General features: G+C 39.5%; 1 long non-coding RNA gene across 1 annotated transcript in view; it reads right to left on the bottom strand.

Annotated features, from left to right (window-relative positions):
• Positions 1-481: 481 nt before the first annotated feature.
• Positions 482-20,282, bottom strand: part of LOC130880969 (uncharacterized) — a 148,108-nt gene continuing 128,307 nt past the window's right edge. Inside the window, exon 4 of the long non-coding RNA XR_009057694.1 lies at positions 482-726. This is a non-coding gene — a long non-coding RNA (uncharacterized LOC130880969). The remainder of the gene's footprint in view (positions 727-20,282) is intronic.

Genomic DNA, 20,282 nt, shown 5'->3' with positions numbered 1-20,282 from the left:
GATGGAAGTCAATGAGACAGGGTCCTACCGTAGAAAGATTCCAAGTCCAGTCAGTGTGACAGAGAAGAGGGGAATTGATACCATTTTTAAGGTAAGGCCTGGCTAGGTTGGTTTGTTTATTGTAACAAGGTAGCAGAGATAAGCAACTTATAGAGAGAAGACTTTTGTTTTGTCTTATGATTTCAGTGGTTTCAGTCCATGGTTAGTTGGTCCTGGTGCTTTGCAAAGGGACCCACATACTGCAGGGTACTCCCCTCTGGATCACATACCACACACCACTCCCAAACACCCATCTCCAAGCACAAACCAGATGCAAAGATAGTGTTTATTAAACACGGCAAAAAGACAAAATGACTGCATCTGAATCGGGCAGAATCAGCAGCAAATGGTTTTAATAGGGGAAAAGGGGAGGTCTGTGTTAGAATGAACCGGGATGTGCTAGTAAGTTCTGATTGGATATTTTGGTTAGGTTAGTCAGATGATGAATTTTGATTGCCGGACCTTGATATTTTGATAGTTGGACTTGCTGATCAGTCTCAGGATTGGGTCAGTGACCAAATAAGGGAATAGACCTTGGGGGCTAGCTTTAGGAATGTCATCTAATGGTCTAGCAGTACAGAGAAGGGTAAAGGGTAAAACATGTTGGTGCCATGTTTGCCATGCTTCGGCCTGCATTTGCCATGATCTGGCCTTCTGGAGCCCTGCACTTTGTTCTTCTCATGATGCCTGGAAACAAAGAAGAGAGATAAGTGTGTGGAGGTGCCAATATCCCCTTCAAGATTGTGTCTTCCAGTGACCCAACCTCCACCCACAAGGTCACACTTTCCAATAGTTCCACTTCCCAGCAGTGCCTCAGGGTGGAAACTGACACAATCTATAGCAGAAGGGTTGACTAGGACCTTGGGTGAACAAAAAGGAAAGTATCAAGATGCGTGTGTGAGCCAAAGTAAGTCTAGAAGGAAAAGTGTGTGCCCCTAAATCTAATTCATTTCTTTTTTCTCTTCTTTATCATTAGGACTTATCTTTCTTTTCCTCCTCTTCCCCATCCTTCTCCTCTTCTCCCTCTTATTATATGTCATGCTGAAGAAACTGCTTCCTAAAATTATCATGGAGTTATTGTCAAGGGAGGTGTGGTATTTCAGATTATCATCCAAGCTATTGTTTGGGGGTGTTGGTTTTTCCCCCCAGAGGACGGAAATCAAGTTTTTTTCTTTTTCTTTTATTCTTCTGTATATATTACATCCTGACCACAGATTCTCCTCATCTCTCCTCCAGATCCTCTGCTCCTCCAGATCCTCTGCTCCTCCATTTCCCTTCAGGGAAGAACAGGCCTCATGGGGATGTCAACATAACGTAGCATAACAAATTCCAATAAAACTAGACAATACCTTCATAACAAGGCTGAACAATAGGAGGAAAAGGGTCCCAAAAGCAAGCAAAAGAGCCAGAGACAGCCCCTGTTCCCACTGTTAAAGAGTCCCATAAGAACACCAAGCTAACTACCGTAATATATGTGCAGAGAACATAGGTCACACCCATACAGACTCCCTGACTTTTGATTCAGTCTCTGTGAGATCCTATGAGGCCTGCTTAGTTGATTGTGGGGATCGTTGTTCTTGTGTCGTCCCTGACACCCCCCCATCCTACTATTCTTCCTCTGCCTCTTTGGGGGGATTCTGCAAACTCAACCTATTGCTTGCTTGTAGGTCTCTGCATCTACTCCCGTCAGTTGCTGGATAATGTCTGGTGGCAATTAGGCTAGGCTCCAGTCTGAATATAACAGGATATCATGAAGAATCATTTCATTGACTTTTTTTTTTTTTTGCCAGTCATGTTTGGTTCTATCCTAGGTTTCTCTAACATCTAGTTCCTGGACCTCCAGGTGTTGATGGAGGGAGGGCCTGCTTTTGGTCCAGCCGCCCTGCTAGCTTACACCCAAAATAATCACACAGAAATAGTATTAAATAACTGCCTGACCCATTATCTCTAGCCTCTTATTGGCTAACTCTCACATCTTGATTTAACCCATTTTTAATAATTTTTATAACCACCATGAGGTCGTGGCTTACCAGGAAAGATTCAACATGTCTGACCTGACATCTCCATGGCAGTTCTCTCTCTGCTTTCTTCCTCTCAGAATACAGTTCTGTCTACTCTGCCTACCTAAGTGTTGCCCTATCAAAAGGCCAAGGCAGTTTCTTTATTCAACCAATGAAAGCAACATATAGACAGAACAACCTCCTACACCATCTAGGCAGTGTGTGGCTCTTATTTCAAATTGGCCACTCCCATATAGTCTGTGGCCACCTTTACCCCATCACATCTGGAAGTCAGGACAGATTGTAGGTCAAAGATTTTGTGGCTGGGATGGTGTCACAGTCTCTCCCCTGAAAGCCTTGCCTGGATACAGAAGATGACCAATTCAGGCTCCTTATCCCCCACTTGTTGAAGTCTTCACTGGAGTCACCCTCAGATTCTAGGGAGTTTCCATTGTTGTAGGTTTCTACCTTGCTCCCATGATGACCCCCAATTCCAGTTGTCTCTCCCAGTACTCTTCTGCCTCTATCCCTCTTCTTTCCACCTGATTCTTCCTGTTCCCATCCCCACCAGCCCCCAGTTCACCTGCAAAACCTATTCTATTTCCCCTTTCCAGGAAATACACACTTCCCATCCCTAGCCCTCTTTGGGCCTGTAGATTGGAACATTATTATACTTTACTTAAAAATTAATATCCACTTATAAGTGAGTATATACCATGTTTGCCTTTCTGGGTCTGGGTCACCTCATCCTGGATGATTTTTTTTTTAGTTCCATCCATTTGCTTACAAATTTCATGATGTTATTTTTTTTTAACAGCTGAATAATACTGTTATGCAAATGTACTACATTTTCTTTATCTATTCTTTAGTTGAGGGACAGCTAGGTTGTTTCTGGTTTCCAGCTATTATAAATAAAACTGCTATGAACATAGCTGAGAAAGTATTCTTGAGGTAGAATAGAAAGAGCATCCTTTAGGTACTTGTCCGGGAATGGTAGTGAGTAGATGCCCAGGGTCTTAAGGTAAACTGATTCACAATTTTCTGATAAACCTCCATATTGATTTACAAAGTAACTCTACAAGTTTCCACTCCCACTAGCAATGGAGGGGTATTATTCCCTTGCTCCATATCTTTGCCAGTATGAGCTATACTTGTGTTTTTGATCTTAGCCATTCTGGAAGGTATAAGATGGAATATTAAAGTCATTTTGATTTGTATTTTCCTGATGGATAAGGATGTTGAATATTTCTTTGGGACTCTCTGTTTAGATCAGTACTCCATTTTTAATTGGATTATTTTGTTTGTTAATGTCTAGTTTCTTGAGCTCTTAATATATGTTGGATAGCAGTCCTCTGTCAGATTTGGAATTGGTGAAAATCTTTTCCCAGTCTATAGGCTGCTATTTTGTATTATTGACAGTGTCCTTTGCCTTACAGAGGTGTTTCAACTTTGTGATGCTCCATTTATTAGTGGTTGATCTCAGTATCTGCACTATTGGTGTTCTGTTAAGGAAGTTGTCTCCTGTGCCAATGCATTCAATCTATTCCCCCACTTTCTCTTCTATCAATTTCAGTGTATCTGGTTTTACATTAACATCTTTGATCCACATGAACTTGTGTTTTCTGCAGGGTGATAGATATGGATCTATTTGCATTCTCCTACATGCTGATATCCAGTTAGACCAGTACCATTTGTTGAGGATTCCTTTTTTGTATATTTCTGGCTTCTTTATAAAAATTCAGACATTCATAGGTGTATGGATTTACATCTGGGTCTTCAGGTCTATTTCACTGATCAACCTGTCTGTTTTTATGCCAGTACCATACAGTTTTTATTACTATAGCTCTGTAGTACAGTTTGAAATCAAGAAAGGTGATACCTCAGGAAGTTCTTTTATTATAAAGGGTTGTTTTAGCTAGCTTGAGTTTTGTTTGTTTTCCATACAAAGTTGGGTATTGTTCTTTCAAGGTCTATAAAGAAGTGTGTTGAAATTTTGATAGGGATTGTATTGACTCTGTAGATTGTTTTTGGTAGAATGGTCATTCTTACTATGTTAATCTTACTGACCCATGAGCATGGAAGACCTTTCCATCTTATATCTTTGTTAGAATTACCCCCTAAGATAGTTTATATATGTGGCAATGTGAAGGGCATTGTTTCCCTGATTTCATTCTCACCCTGTTTATAGTTTGAATATAGGAGGGCTGCCGATTTTTTTTTCTTTTTTTTTAGTTAATCTTGCGCCCAGCTACTTTGTTGAAGGTGCTTATCAACTAGTTGTAGGAGTTCCCTGGTAGAATTTTTGGAATCGCTTATGTACAATATCATATCATCTGCAAATAGTAATACTTTGACGTCTTCCTTTCTAATTTGTATCTCCTTGATCATTTTAGTTGCCTTACAGTGCTATCTAGAACTAAAAGTACTACATAGAGTAGACAGCCTATATTGAATAGATATGGAGAGAGTAGACAGTCTTGTCTTATTCCTGATTTTAGTGGAATTTCCTTGAGTGTCTCTCCACTTAATTTGATGTTGGCTATATGCTTGTTGTAAATTGCCTTTACTGTGTCCCTTACATCCCTGATCTCTGTAAGACTTTTATCATGAAAGGATGCTGGATTTTTTTTCCAAGACTTTTTCAGCATCTAATGAGATGATCATGTGTTTTGTTTTCTTTCTGTTTATATCATAGATTACATAGATTAATCCCACCTCTCTGGCTAAAGTCTACTTGATCACAGTGAATAATTTTGGATTCAGTTTGTGAATGTTGTCTTGACTATTTTTGCATCAATGTTCATGAAAGAAATTAGTTTGTAATTCTTTCTTTGTTGAATCTTTGTGCAGTTTGGTTATCTGAGTGAATATGGCTTCATAAAATGGTTTTGGAAATGTTCCTTCTGTGTCTACTTTGTAGAAGAATTTGAGGAGTATTGGCATTAACTCTTCCTTCAGAAGTCTAGTAGAATTCTGTGCTAAATACATCTAGCCCTGGGATTGATTGATTGATTTGGTTGGGAGATTCTTCTCCTATTCCTCTTATTCTTAGGTTTGGCCCTTTGATCTTCTCCCATATTTCCTGGATGTTTTATCTTAGGAAGTTTTTAGATTTAACAGGTGTATCTATTTCTTCTATCATATTTTCAGTTCCCGAGATTCTCTTCCATATCTTGTATTCTGTTGGTAATGTTGTATCTGTAACTCTTGTTTACTTACCTAGATTTTACATTTTCAGAATTCTCTCATTTATTGTTTTCCTTATTGCTTCTATTTCCATTTTGAATAATTTTGTTTCCTTCAACTGTTTGTTAGCTCTTTCTTGGCTTTCTTTTTTAAAATTTTTTGTTATTAACCTTTATTTTACAATTTTAGATGTATCTTTGCATAAAAAATATAATTTTAAACAAATTGAATTATCATAGTATCATTCAAATATTATAATAGTTCTGATATTGATAATTGATATTTATGCCATAAAATCATAGGCCGGTATGTATAAGCCCTTATTTAATCTATTCAGTACCATAAAACAATGGACGGGGCTAAAATTTGAATTGTAATAAAAGGAACGTCCCATATTAAAATGCCAGCATAATTTCTCTATCATGCTTTAGTAAAGAAATTATTCAATAAGTCACTAATCTAATCATCATGAAACATAGTAATACAAATAAATTGTCATGGATCTCATAAGCCAAATGTCTCAACTTCTTGAATCCATAGGCATGGAAAAACTTGATTTAACAGAACTGAAAAATTATTGACATTATATATTTAATTAAAGAATCATCCTTGTCACATATTCAAATATTAAAAATGACATGCTTGTCATTATGGGTCATCATTTGTATTTTTTTAATATTTTTTTTATTAAAAATTTCCACGTCCTCCCCACCTCTCTTTTTCCTCCCTTTCCCCCTCCCTCTCCAGTCCAAAGAGCAGTCAGGGTTCCCTGCCCTGTGGGCAGTCTAAGGTCCTCCCCCCTCCAATTGAGCTATACATTTTTCTCTGTTCCCCTCCATTTCTCTCCCTCCCCTTCTACCCTCTCCTATGGTCCCCATGCTCCCAATTTACTCTTGGAGATCTTGGCTTTTTCTACTTCCCATGTAGATTAGATCCATATTTGTCTCTCTTAGGGTACTCATATTGTCTATGTTCTCTGGGATTGTGAATTGTAGGCTTGTTTTCTTTGTTTTATGTTTATAAGTCACTTATGAGTGAGTACATATGGTAATTGTGTTTCTGTGTTGAGTGAGGTTTCTGGCCCACCCACTCCTACAACCATTTAGTTCCAAAGAAATACAGAGGTCTACATTAATTATAAACTGGTTGGCCTATTAGCTCAGGCTTATTATTAACTCTTACATCCTACATTAACCCATAATTATTGTCAGTGTTAGCCAATAGGTTTGGTACCTTTTATCATCTTGCTTCCTCAGCATCTGGGTGATAACTGCAGACTGAACCTCTCCTCTCCCAGAATTATCCTGTTCTGGTTGCCCTGCCTACACTTCCTGGCTGGCTACTGGTCAATCAATGTTGTATTAAAGCAATACAAGTGACAAATCTTTACAAGGTATAAGACCATTGTCCCACAGCATTTCTGAATCTGGATTACCTCACTCACTATGATGTTTTCTAGATCCATCCATTTGTCTGCAAATTTCAAGATGCCATTTTTTCTGCTGTGTAGTACTCCACTGTGTAAATGTACCACATTTTCCTTATCTATTCTTCAGTCAAGCAGCGTTTAGGTTGTCTCCAGGTTCTGGCTATGACAAACAATGCTGCTGTGAACATAGCTGAGCACATGTCCTTGTGGTACAATTGAGCATCCTTTTGTTATATACCCAAACGTTGTATCGATGGATCTTGAGGAAGGTTGTTTCCTAATTTTCTGAGAAATGGCCATACTGACATCCAAAGGGACTGTACCAGTTTGCACTCTCACCAGCAATGGAGGAGTGTTTCCTTTACACCACATCCTCTCTAGCATAAGTTGTCATCAGTGTTTTTAATTTTGGCCATGCTTACAGGTATAAGATAGAATCTCAGAGTTGTTTTGATTTGCATTTCTCTGATGACTAAGGATGTTGAGCATTTCCTTAAGTATCTTTCAGCCATTTTAGATTCCTCTGTTGAGAGTTCTCTGTTTAGGTCTGTACCCCATTTTTTATTGGATTATTTGTTATTCTGTTAACCAATTTCTTGAGTTCTTTGTATATTTTGGAGACCAGCCCTCTGTATGATGTGGAGTTGGTGAAGATCTTTCCTATTTTGTAGGCTGATTTGTTGACTGTGTCCTTTGCTTTACAGAAGCTTTTTCGTTTCAAGAGGTGCCATTAATTAATTGTTTCTCTCAGTGTCTGTGCTCCTGGGGTTATAATTAGGATGTGGTCTCCTGTGCCAATGTGTACTTCACACTTTCTCTTCTATGAGGTTCAGTGTAGTTGGCTTTATGTTGAGGTCTTTGATCTATTTTGGACTTAAGTTTTGTGTATGACAATAGATATAGATCTATTTTCATTCTTCAATATGTTGATATCTAGTAATGCCAACACCATTTGTTGAATATGCTTTCTTTTTTCCATTTGATATTTTTTGCTTCTTTGTCAAAACTCAGGTTTTTGTAGGTGTGTGGATTAATATCTGGGTCTTCAGTTTGATTCCATTGGTCCTCCTGTCTGCTTTCATGCCAATACCAGGCTGTTTTCAGTATTGTAGCTCTGTAGTAGAGTTTGAAGTCAGGGATTGTGATGCCTCCAGAAGTTCCTTTACTGTACAGAATTGTTTTCGCTATCCTGGGTTTTTTTGTTTTTTCATATGAAGTTGAGTACAGTTCTTTCAAGGTCTGTGAAGAATTTTTCTGGGTATAGCACTGAATCTGTAGATTGCTTTTGGTAAGATAGCCATTTTCACTATGTTAATTCTACCTACCCAAGAGCGTGGGAGATCTTTCCATTTTCTGGTGTCTTCTTCAAGTTATTGTCATACAGGCCTTCCACTTGTTTGGTTAGAGTTACTTTAAGGTCTTTTATGTTATCTGTGGCTATTGTAAAGGGTGATATTTCTCTGATTTCTTTCTCAGTCCTTTTATCGTCTATAAAGGAAGGCTACTGATTTTTTTTAAGTTAATCTTGTATTCTGCTACATCACTGAAAGTGTTTGAGTTGTAAAATTTCCTCAGTAGAATTTTTGGGGTTACTTATGTAAACTATCATATCATCAGCAAATAGTGAGAGTTTGACTTTTTATCTGATTTGTATCCTCTTGATCTTATTTTGTTGTCTTATTGCTCTAGCTAGAACCTCAAGAACTATATTGAATAGATAGGGAGAGAGTGGACAACCTTGTCTTGTTCTGATTTCAGTGAGATCAGAGTTTTTCTCCATTTAGTTTGGTGTTGGCCATTGGCTTGCTGTAAATAGCCTTTACTATGTTTAGGTATGTTCCTTGTATCCCTGCTCTCTCCAAGACCTTTATCATGAAGGGACATTGTATTTTGTAGAAGCCTTTTTCAGCATCTAATGAGATGATCATGTGGTTTTTATTTTTCAGTTTGTTTATATGGTGGATTACATTGACAGATTTTTGCATGTTGAGCCATTCCTGCATCTCTGGGATAAAGCCTGCTTGGTCATGGTGGAAGATTTTTCTGATGTGTTCTTGGATTCAGCTTGCCAGTATTTTATTGACTGTTTTTGCATCATTGTTCATGAGTGAGATTGGTTTGTTATTTTCTTTCTTTGCCATGTCTTTATGTGGTTTTTGTATCAGGGTAATTGTAGCCTCATAAAAAGAGGTTGGTAATGTTCCTTCTGTTTCTATTGTGTGGAACAATTTGAGGAGTATTGGTATTAGCTCTTCTTTGAAAGTCTTGTAGAAGTCTGAGCTGAAACCATCTGGCCCTAAGCTTTTTTTGGTTGGAAGACATTTGATGACTGTATCTATTTCTGTAGCATTGATAGGTCTATTTAATCTGCTTCTCTGGTCTTGACTTCATTTTGGTAAGTGATATTTATCCAGAAAGTTGTTCATTTCCTTTAAGTTTTCCAACTTTGTGGAGTACAGATTTTTGAAATGTAACCTAATGATTCTCTGGATTTCCTCTGTGTCTGCTGTTATGTCCCCCTTTTCATTTCTGATTTTGTTAATTTGGATATTCTGTCTGTTTCTTAGTTAGTTTAGATAAAGGTTTGTCTATTTTGTTGATTTTTCTCAAAGAACCAATTCTTTGTCTCATTGATTCTTTGTATTGTTTTCTTTGTTTCTATTTTGTTGATTTCAGCTTTCAATTTGATTATTTTCTGCCATCTGGTTCTCCTGGGTGAGATTGCTGCTTTTTTGTTCTAGAGTTTCCAAATATTCTGTTAACTCACTGGTATGGTATTTTTCAATCTTCTTTATGTAGGCATTTAGTGCTATGAACTTTCCTCTTAATACTGCTTTCATTATGTCCCATAAATTTGGTTATTTTGTGTAGTCATTTTCATTGAATTTTAGGAAATCTTTAATTTCTTTTTTTTTATTTCTTCCTTGATTCATTGATGCTTCTGGTGAGCACTGTTTAATTTCCATGTGTTTGTGGGCTTTCTGGAATTAGTGTTGCTGTTGAATTCTATTTTTAAGCCATGATGATTGATAAGATACATGGGTTTATTCCAATATTTTTGTATCTGTTGAGCTTTGCTTTGTTACCTAGTATGTGGTCAATTTTTGAGAAGGTTCCATGAGGTGCTGAGAAGAAGCTATATTCTTTTATGTTTGGAGGGGCTATTTTGTATATCCCTGTTTAGTTCATTTGAGTCATAACCTCTGTTAGTTCCCTTATTTCTCTGTTAATTTTCTGTCTGACAAACCTGTCCAGTTGTGAGAGTGGGATGTTGAAGTCTCCCACTATTAGTGTGTGGGGTTTGATGTGTGATTTAAGCTTTAGAAGTTTTTCTTGTACATATGAGGGGGAGCCCTTGTATTCAGGGCATAGATGTTCAGTGTTTTCTTGGCTTTCTTTAAGGAATTCATTCCTCCCCCCCCAAATTCTCTGTTTCCCTGGATTTCTTCAAGGGATTTCCTCATTTCCTCTTTATGTATCTCTGTCATCTTCAGAAAGTTGTTTTCTTGTTTTTCAGCTGTGTTGGAATACTCAGGTCTTTCTGTAGTAGAATAGGTGGGCTCTGGTGGTGGCACATTGGTCTGGCTATTGTTGATTGTGTTCTTACACTGGCATCTAGGTTTGGAGCTACTATAGGTCTAGGTGCCGATTTCTGAATTTGTCTTTGTTGGGTGGATGTTTTATTCCTTGGTTTCTGTTTCCTCTTTGATTTTCTTGTCCTTGTGGCCTGGAGTTCTAGCAGCCTGCATGACCTCTGGTCCAGCAGGGGGTGTGTGGCTGAGATGGGGAGTGGGTACAGTGTTGCGGGGGGGGGGTACTGAAAGAATGGAGGAGGTCCATGGGTGGGCTGTCTATCTGGAGTTCTCACAGTGGTGTGGTGTCTGGTCCAGCACTGTGTCTCTGCCCATTTTTACCCATATGTTCTTCTTACTGGTGTGGCCTGCTCCTGAGTAGTGAATATCCACCTGAGGAGGGGGCAGGAAGGGAGTGGTAGCAGTGCGTTGAGTCTTTGGGATCTGAACTGAGGGCATAGGAAGGTTGGAGGGCAGGTAGGCCTCTTACCTGTTCTGACTTCTTTGCATTTTTTATCCTGGGAGCACTTGGATTTCCAAACTAGAGAGAGGCAACACAGGGCTTAGGGCCACACTTGCAACTGGGTAGCCAGAAAGAGAAACCAACCCTGACTAGAAAGCTAGAGCTCTCCTTAGTCCAATATCTTTACACCCCAGGTATTTTATCTTTATTTTTAAATATTTCTGGTACTTTTTATTTACTGCAAAGTTCCTACTACCTGCTGATGATGGAAATAATATTTTCCACCTACCCTTTGTTATAAAATACCCCACTAAATCAATCATACCATGAGATGATTTCTCAAATGACAGACCTACATGGGGTTAGTTCATCAGGAAATCAAGTATATCAAAATCACCATCCCTTAAAAAATAGTATAGAGTGTTCTAGAACACATTAGACTGTCATTTATGGCATGGGTTTTCAAGCAAGAGTGGTTCTCCTAAGTGTGCTGATGACACATTGTTAGTTGTCAGAACTAGAGTCAGGAAAGAAGAAGCCAGCATGCGACTGACCATCTCACTGTGCACCGAACAGACAGGCCTTGCCTCTAAGAATCAATCAGCCAAGATCAACCCCAAGCAGAGAAACTATGGTCTATGGTAAGGCTGTTTGCTTCTTAAGGATTTTGTTCTGAGATACGAGTACATGTATTTTAAAAAAAAAATGATTCTAAATAGATTTTTATTATATGTGTAACTCTGAAAATATTTCACATATTCTGTTTTAAAATATACGCAGAGAGTTTCTCTTTCCAGAACAAGGTCTACACACACATCCCACATGAAGACAGATTCCAAGGAGGAGTAGAACAAAGACTCAGCACAATGTTTGGGTTACCTCCCTGATGAGGCCAGGAAGGTCAGGTATCCTTGAGTTCGGGGTCCACAGCTTCACAACGCTCTCAGCAAATGAAATGAACCAGGACCTACTCTTGAATAGTACTCAATATTTCCCAGAGAGCACCAACTATATCCAAGGAGTGCTTTTGATATCTGTGCCCTCAGTTCCTCACATCCCAGAGGCAATACTCTGCAGGAAAATGTCAGGGTCAGAGCAATATGGGCTTGATCCTTTTACTGACCACTGTCCTATTAACTGTAGCGAGATGAACTCAGCTGTGTGAAGTTTTGCTGCTCATCAGTAAATTATTAATAAGAATGCCTGACCTAGAAGGTTGTTGGCACACACATTTAATCCCTGTTCTTGGGAGGAAGGAGCACGTAGATCCCTGTGAGTTTGAGGGCAGCCCGGCCCACACAGCAAGTTCACATCAGCTAGTGCTATACAGTAAGGCCATTATTTTTTAAAGAAGCCTAATCATATAGGGCATGGGCTATTAAGTCAGTCACATGATATAGAAAGACATTCATATAATCCTCTCATAATCCCTATGGATTTAAAAGAAAATATCCTTTGTGAACTTGAAAGAATTGAGCTGGTACTGACCTGGAGGCCAGCTCTGGTAATATCTGAAGGTGCTATACAAGATGCCTAGGGAAAATATAATCCATATTCCTACCCAGCTGTGAAGCAGATGAACTACAACAACTGGCCAGCAAAATGTCCCCCGAGGTTCAATAATCGCACTTATATCTTGAGGGTAAGCACCCGCTGTACAACTGGCATTAATACTATTAAACAGGAGGTAAACCGTAACCATTACTATAACCCTAGCCAAATACCTATGGCTGGTGTGGCCATGGAATCCAACGAAGGCCCTTCTACTGTCATTTTTCTAAATTTTTAATTTTTTAAAAATTTCCAACTGCATCCTAAAAATGTATCCGTATACCCACAGATACGTGTGGCTGTGACCCCTCATCAAAGACTTCCTTCAAGAGTGTATGGACACTAATACAGAGATCAGTAATTGGTCACAATAAAGAGAACTGGCCAGGGAATGCACAGCCTAATTGGCACCTCTACAGCACAACCCCTGTACCTAAAGCTCAGGTAACAGCACTAAAGAGGAAACAGATTGTAAGAGCCAAAGGACTGGGACAGCTGCTGTGACATAATGTCTTCAGTTGATGACAGTGAGCTGCACCCATGAAATCCCAATAGTATGGTCTCCTAAGCATGACCCATAGAATGACAACACCAGTTGACATGCTAGAGAGGATGGAGGAAATCTCACAGGGACCCATCCCTAGATGAAGGGCTACAGATCCCCTTTTCCCTTCCCACCTGCCACCAACCTCCCAATTTACTCAGGAGATCTTGTCTTTTTCCCCATTCTAGATAGATCTATGTTTCTCTCTTAGGGTCCTCTTTGTTCCCTACGTGGTTCCCTGGGCCTGTAGGTTGATTGTCCTTTGCTTTATGTCTTATATCTGCTTATGAGTAAGTATATATTATGTTTGTCTTTCTGGGCCTGGGTTAATTCAATCAGTATGTTTGTTTTTTCTAGTTCCATTTGCTTGCTAATTTCAAGATATCATTTTTTTAACCATTGAGTAGTAGCACTCCATTGTGTAAATGCACCACATTTTCCTTATCCATTCTTTAGTTGAAAGGCATCTAGGTTGTTTCCAGGTTCTGGCTATTACAAATAATTCTTCTATGAACACAATTGAGCAAATGTCCTGTGGTGTGAGTGTACATCCTTTGGGTATATGCCCAAGAGTGGTATTGATGGGTATTGAAGTAGATTGATTCAAAATTTTCTCAAAAACCACCATGCTGATTTCCAAAGTGGCTTTGTACCAGTTTGCACTCCCACCAGCAATGGAGGAGTGTTCCCCTTGCCCTACAACCTCTCCAGCATAAGTTGTCATCAGTGTTTTTGATCTTGGCCATTTTAACAGGTGTAAGATGGAATCTCAGAGTTGTTTTGATTTGCATTTCTCTGATGACTAAGGATTTTGAGCATTAAGTGTCTTTAAGCCATTTGAGATACTTCTGTTGAGAATTCTTTTTAGATCTGTACCCAATTTTTAAAATTGTATTATTTGGTCTTTTGATGCCTAGTTTCTTGAGTTCTTGTATAATTTGGAAATCAGTATTCTGTCAGATATGGGGTTAGTAAAGATTTTTTCCCATTCTGTAGGCTGTTGTTTTGTCTTATTGACTGTGTCATTTGCCTTACAGAAGCTTTCTCAGTATCAGGAGGTCACATTTATTATTATTACTCTCAGTTTGTGCTATGTATGTTATATTTAAGAAGTAGTCTCCTGTGCCATTGCATTCAAGACTTTCTCTTTTTGAGGTTCAGTGCAGTTAGCTTTATGTTGAGGTCTTTGATACATCTGGACTTGAGTTTTGTGCATGGGGATAGATATGGATCTATTTGAATTCCTCTACATGTTGACATCCAGTTATGCTAGCACAATTTGTTGAAGATGCTTTTTTCTTCATTGTATTAATTTTAGCTTCTTTGTCAAAAATCAGGTGTTCTTAGGGGTGTGTATTGATATCGGGGTCTTTGATTCTATTCCATTGATCCACCTGTCTGTCTTTATGCCGATACCAAGCTGTTTTTGTTACTGTAGTTGTACAGTAGAGTTTGAAGTCAGATATGGTGACACCTCCAGAAGTTCCTTTCTTGGGTTTTTTGTTTTTTTATATGAAGTTGAGTATTATCCTTTTGAGGTCTGTGAAGAATTTACTGGGATTTTAATGGGGATTGCATTGAATATGTAGATTGCTTTTGGTAAGATAGCCATTTTTACTATGTTAATCCTACCTATCCAAGAGCATGGGAGATCTTTCCATTTTCTGGTGTCTTCTTCAATTTCTTTCTTCAAAGACTTGAAGTTCTTGTCATACAGGTCTTTCACTTGTTTGATTAGAGTTACCCCAATATGTTTTATTTATTTGTGGCTATTGTAAAGGGTGATATTTCTTTGATTTCTTTCTCAGCCCATTTATCATCTCTATATAGAAGGACTACTGATTATTTTTTTTTAGTTAATCTTGTATCCTGCTACATTACTGATGGTGTTTATCAATTATAGGAGTTCTGTGGTAGAATTTTTGGGGTCATTTATGTATACTATCATATCATTAGCAAATGGCAAAAGTTTGACTTCTTCTTTTCCAATTTGTATCCCCTTGATGTCTTTTTGTTGTCTTATTGCTCTAGCTAGAACTTCGAGTACTATATTGAATAGATATGGAGAAAGTTGACAGCCTTGACTTGTTCCTAATTTTAGTGGTATCACTTTGAATTTTCCTCCATTTAGTTTGATGTTGGCTGTTGACTACTATATATTGTCTTTATTATGTTTAATTATGTTCTTTGTATCCCTGCTCTCTCCAAGATCTGTATCATAAAGAGGTGTTGAATTTTGTTGAAGGCTTACAGTATCTAAAGAGATGACCATGTGTTTTTTTTTTCTTTCAATTTATTTATCTGGTGGTGGCTATATGATTTATATTGATGAATTTTTCTGTGTTGAACCATCCCTGCATCTCTGGGATAAAGCTTACTTGGTCATGGTGGATGACTTTTAGATGTGTTCTTGGATTCGTTTTGCCAGTATTTTATCGAATATTTTTGCATCAATGTTCATGAGGAAAATTGGTCTGTAATTCTCTATCTTAGTTGTGTGGTTCAGGTAACAGGGTAATTGTAGCCTCATAATAAGAGTTTCTTCTGTATGTTTGATGTTTTGATTATTATGTGGCAAGGGGAAATTTTTTTGGTCCAGTCTGTTTGGTGTTCTATAAGCTTCTTGTATTTTCATAGGCATGTCCTTCTTTAGATTGGTTTTCTTCTATGATTTTTTGTTAAATATATTTTCTGTGTTTTTTTTTTTTTGTTTTTTGTTTTTTGTTTTTTTTGATTTTTCGAGACAGGATTTCTCTGTAGCTTTTGGTTCCTGTCCTGGAACTAGCTCTTGTAGACCAGGCTGGCTGTGCTTTTGAATTTGATTTCTTTCTTCAATTCCTATTATTCTTAGGTTTGGTCTTTTCATGGTATCCCAGATTTCCTAGATATTTTATGTTAAGGACTTGTTGGATTTAACACTTTCTTTGGCCAATTAATCTACTTTTTCTATTGTATCTTCAACACCTGAGATTCTTTTATCTCTTGTATTTTGTTGTTTATGTTTATACCTGTGGTTCCTGATCATTTATCCAGATTTTCCATTTCCAGAGTTCCCTCAGTTTGTGTTTTCTTTATAGCCTCTATATCAGTTTTTAAGTCTTGAACAATTTCTTTCACGAGTTTGATTACATTTTCTTGGTTTCCATTAAAAGATTTGTTAATCTCTTCTTCCATTTCTGACTCCAGCAGGGTGCTTCGTGAGAATTACTTCTCTCTGAACCTAGTTTTAGTGACTTAGGCTTTTTTTTCCTGTATAAACAGTTAATTTCCTGGATTGTGATCCTATGTTAGTTGAAACCAAGGTAAAGGGTAAATATAGAATATTAGTATCCTTTTAATTCAGTGCAGAAGACCAATATTACACCTTCCTGAGTCTGATGTTAGAGCAGACGTACCTAGCTCCTGTATGGGGTTTCTTTCTTCTCAGTGACTACTGTCAAGAAAGTAGATTTATGGGGGACTATTTTTATGTAGATTTTGGCTATGAGCACAAGGACTTGACTGACTCCTTTTCACACCATGGCCTCATGGTGTGGAGAGAGGTATCTGGTTATCCTACAGGAAAAGGTGATTTATACACAGCTGGGATACTATAGAAAGGAGAAATGCGATGATTTCACAAGATTTTTACAGAACTGACAGTGAGTATCCAAAGGACACATGTTCCCACAACTCTGCTAAAACAGGTTCTCCAGGTAGAGTGTATGTATACACTAACATGGCTAGTCCAATACATCTGTCAGCTGTACGTTGACTGTATAATATTTGTGGGCTCACCACACATTTCTATAAGGGAATTTTTCATTTCCTCTTTAAAGAGTGTCAATCATTTTCATAAAGTTATTTTTAATGACGCTTTCTTCTGCTTCATCAGTGTTGGGGTGTTCAGGTCTTGTTGTAGAACCACTAGTTTCTGGTGGTGCTGTATTTCTCTTTGTGTTGTTGAATGTATTATTACTCTATTGTCTACCCATCTCTTCCTCCTATTAGTAAAAGTGGGGCCTGTGCTTTGGGCGTGGGGAGTGGGCTGTCCCTCTTCTCCCAATTAGTGTAGCTTGTGACTGTGGCTCCCTTAAACACTCCTTCAGTTGCAGGCAGGGTTGAGCCTCTGGTGATCTATGGCCCCAGCCTTGACACTGTCTCCCAGTACTGCCGGGGCGTGCCACACAAGGCCACCTAGAACAATACAGTGGCCTGGGCCCACCACCTCATGCTGACGCCCCACGACGTGTATTTTGAAGGGAGTGGGAATCATAGGAGGTTGGCGTGTGAGAAGGAGAAATGATGTCAATATCATACAAATGTAGGAAATTCTCAAAGAAAAATGGATTTTGTTCATGGAGTAACCCCCCACGAGCCCATGGTTGGGGAATTATCTCCCTAAGCAGTAGCTGGTCTGGAGATTTCTGCATCTGTGGGCATGTGCAGGAAGCTGCATGGGGCTGTTGTGCTTTGCTCAGCTTCCCTTCATCGGGGATGCTCACTCGTCGTGTGTGTGTGGCCCTTGAGCTTCCCCCAGCACAGTCAGCTTCTTGTGCCGTCCTCGTGGTACCCCGCCCAGCCGCACAGTCCAGGGCTTCTTTGAATTTTGTTGCCACATCCTTTATAATTTTGCCCTTCTTTCTCGTATGGGGTTTACACGAAGCCAGTTCTGAGTAGATAAGGCACTCGAACACGTTTCCTCTCTGTCTGTCCATTCCATTCATCCGCGGAAGATTTCCCTTGAGAGAAAACATGAGTCTTCTTAGCTCAGTTTGATGGTACGCGGTTCCTCTTTAAGACTGAGAGACATACCATTATGAATATATTCCACACTTTCTTTACTCATCCATTTCTCTTTTGTTGGACACATGGAGGAGATCCTCCCTCTGCCTGGAAGCCCTTCCTCCAGGCGGTGAGTGAACCCTCGTTCTACCTATCAGCTTCTTTCCCAGCACGTGTTTCTTCTCACAGCTCTGAAAAATAAAACTCTTTGGCTTATGTAAGCCCCTCACCTTCTTCCTCTCGTAAAAATGTCAGGCTTCACTGTGACTTTGAACCATTCTGTGTTGCTGGAGCTCTTGTCTTCCTCCGGGAACTGAGGCTGTGACTTCCCTAAGGCCCAGGTCTATTTAGTTCAACACTCTGACCCATGATCCAGCCATCCGTACTTCCAGTCACATGCTCGATACCTGGGTATCTACCTATTTCTGAGCTCCATAAATAACCAGAGTGGTCAGATAATGCAGATATTCAGGAGCAAATACAGATATGCATGCAGAGTAAGTTTCTACCTGGGTGTGATGGCAATGATTTTAATCCCGGCACTCAGGACAGAGAAGAGTTAGGTGGTTCTCCACGAGGTTGAGGTCATTCAGGTCTTACAGGGTCTCAAAGTGAAAACTAAAACTTTAGGGGGAAAAAAGAATTTCTCAAGATACCGAGCATAGTGCTCAGCTGATGACAGATACCAGGAATGTCTGAATTAATACAACATAGAAACACTGACCCTTACATAAACCTGGTTCAGTCCTAGCTGGATAGCTGGATATCCTAGGTCTTGTCTGGACCTATCCCTTCTCAGGAGGGCTTGAATTAATTGAGACTTGCTGGAGGCCTTGAATCTCAATGCAGTGTGGCTTGGCTGATACACTAGTCTGCTGGGAATTTCTCCTCTACAAACAGCCCCACGTCCCAGGATGAACCTGAGGAACTGACAGAAAGACGGATGACTTGGGCTTCTGAAAGCCAGTCACTGCTGTTGGCACATCCAAGACACCTGCCAGAGATAATACAGGCCTCCCACTTGGTTATAACCATCCCTGTGCAAAGGGGAAGGGCTGCTTACCACAGGAGATGCAAATTGAAGTGACATCTCAGGACACCCTTGTCTCTTGCCTATATTTATCCTGCCAGACCTAACATCAGCAACTTGCCACCACTGCCTCTGCTTTCAGAGTTTAATCAGTAGAGATATCTCTCTATTTAAGAAAATAGTTTTGCCTGAGACTTTGTTTTGTAGTTATTGTTGATTGGAGGTTAGTTTGAGAGAAGTGTCATTCAAGTATTCCAACATGGCCTCCACTCATTCATTATGTATCCCAAGATGGCCTTAGTCTCCCTGGTGCTGGGATTACAAAACTAAACCACCATGACCACATAAAATTCTTTTAAAAATTGTTTTAAATAACACATGATTTTTTTTTTCAATTATCTGAGGAGTGATGTTGTAATCCAAACATTGGACAACGTGTAGTGATTGGGCGCACGGTAGCATTTCTACCTCCTCGGGTATCATTTTTTTTTTTTTTTTTACAAGTTGGAAAGTTTTGGTCTTCCTTCAAGTGATTTTGAAAAACAACTTGAGTTATAGACTGTAGGTGCCTTCCTGTGCTGTAGAACCTTCCAGAACACATTCCTCCTGTGTCCAGTCTCTTCCTTTCACTTTCTCTACCTTTGGAGAGACTGCTCCTCCACTCTGTGAGATCCTTATGTATTGTTTATTGGTGCAGCTCTCAGGATCCTTGTCTCAAGCTGGCCAAGTCTTCAACTGGAGAATAGATTCCTGGGAGAAATTAACTGCAGCACCCTTCTGGAATCCCTGTAGACTGTAATAAAAGCCCCTGCCATTTGTTTGCTGACTCCAGACAATGAGGAACATTCAGATAAATGAAGCCCTGCCTTCTAAAGGCTACACAGCTTCCCAAAACAATCACATTTGCTCAAAACATGGTGCTCATGTGAACCCGTGGGACTTTTTCTCCCACTTTAACTCTGACAGTGGAGTTTAAATACAGGCTCTCTAAACACAGATGGATGCTCAGCCCTTTCAGGAGAGGAGACGGCAATGGACCATGGCTGGGTTTAAGTAGCTTTCTACCAGGTTTAGTACACAGGACGAGGTGAGTCACCTTGGCAATTAGTTTTCTTCACAGAACTAAAGCTAACCAGAGGTTCTAAAATCAAAACTGCATGGGTTCATCCTGTTTCCCTCACAGCACTATTTGTATGATATGAAATAGGTCACCATGAATATTTAAACCTCAATTTCTTAAACCCAAATGTGGCACGATCACATCATATGTTGTATTGACAGATGGAACCACAGGGACCAGGAGGAAAGGCACCAAGAAGGGCTATGATTTATATGTGTCCCTGGGGCATAGGGTGTAGACTCTAATGAGCCCTGACTCACCTTGTCAACTTCTGAGACAGACACATTTGAAAAACAGAACATGAGGTAGGACGGACGTGCAGCCATGAGGCTAGAGGAGTCCAGGGTGAGGATGAGAGGTCTAGCCTCGGCAACATGGCGCTGGATTCCTGAGAGAGAACATCTGAGTCTCTAGAGCACAGATGAAAAGGATGTGGGCAGAGATGATGGAGATGGGAGGGGCTGTAAGAGCTTGGACCAGAAGAGAGAGGATGGAAAAGTCAGCACCGGGCACATATGTGACCAACTGGGTGAACTTTGACTCCCAGTTCACAGTGAGAAGACAGGGCTGACATGCACCCCAAG

This window comes from Chionomys nivalis, chromosome 1 (genome assembly GCF_950005125.1).
Source record: "Chionomys nivalis chromosome 1, mChiNiv1.1, whole genome shotgun sequence".
In the NCBI taxonomy this organism is placed as follows: Eukaryota; Metazoa; Chordata; class Mammalia; order Rodentia; family Cricetidae; genus Chionomys; species Chionomys nivalis.
This window is presented reverse-complemented; position numbering and strand designations above follow the sequence as displayed.